Genomic DNA, 1269 nt, shown 5'->3' with positions numbered 1-1269 from the left:
CCCCCCCTGAACGGGTCACGTAGTATGGGTAAGTTCCCTTACTAGAGTGAAACCTGTGACATTACAATGGTAGTGAGTAAGGGAATTTAGCATGGACGCAATGTGGTCGCTGCTGCAGCAGACCGCTTCATCCCGATGCTTGGTAAGAATTCACAAAGATTCCTTACTAAAGCGGCTGCATAAATCAATGGGCGCTATTATCTTCGCCACGCCAATGCCGGCGAACCGTATTAGGGATTTCAATTTGGAGATTTGATAACGGGTCAATCTTAATAATCGGAAAAAGTGAGAAGAGCACTCGAAGACCTATAAATTTACCACTGGCGTGAGTAAGAGCGTTGGCCAACCGTAAGACCCCTATCCAACCCGACAAAGCGTGGTGACAGGGAATTTTATATTTATATTGTATTCCTATACCCCCATACAGTGAAACCTCGATATAATCAAGTTTAAGGGGTTGAACAAATCCACCGCTATATTTGTAAGTTCATTCATTATATTTACATAATATCAAAACCTCGATACAACAAAATATGCAAAATTTTGGAAAAAGTTCGTTATAGGTATAATTTCGTTTTTTTTTTTCAGAACTTCACTCTAACCTTCCACATATTCAAAATTCGCTATGTTGTGGTTTTCGAGTCGAGACTTTGTTATAAAGAGGCTTTTGCTGACATAATTTTAATCCTCAATACATCTCTGGAGCATTTTTGTGTGGAAACTTTCACAACAACGAGATTTGTCATGTGACTCAGCAAAAATGTGTTATATTGAGTTTTTCGTTTTATCCAGACTCGTCATATCGAGGTTTCATTGTATTATCATTTATCCCATTCGTAAGCAAGATAAAAAGTTCTGAGAAAATTTTCAATAAGTAATTGTAGTCATTAAAGCACGACACTTACATAATCATACACACCTAAGCCAACTTTGGTCCCACATATTTGTTTACATTACCTACATATGTATACAGTGACTAAAACAAATGACCACGTGTTGATTTTTTTGTTTTGTTTTTTAATTTTGTTGTTGTTATTTTTCTATAAAAATACCGTCCAAGCTTTGACCAAAACAATATAAATCACAGGTTTGAACATTATACAAAATTTAGGAAAATTAAAAAAAATTTCATCAGAATTTCAACTTTTTAAACAGAATCCTTAGAATTTCTTATGAAATAAAATGCGGGGGACCGTTAGCAACAAAATTACAAAAAAAAACGTCAACGTCAGTTTTAGTATATGTACATATGCACTTGTTATGTAAAAA

Source organism: Rhagoletis zephyria, unplaced genomic scaffold (assembly GCF_001687245.7).
Source record: "Rhagoletis zephyria isolate East Lansing unplaced genomic scaffold, Rhagoletis_zephyria_1.1 Rzeph_scaffold_02225, whole genome shotgun sequence".
In the NCBI taxonomy this organism is placed as follows: Eukaryota; Metazoa; Arthropoda; class Insecta; order Diptera; family Tephritidae; genus Rhagoletis; species Rhagoletis zephyria.
This window is presented reverse-complemented; position numbering follows the sequence as displayed.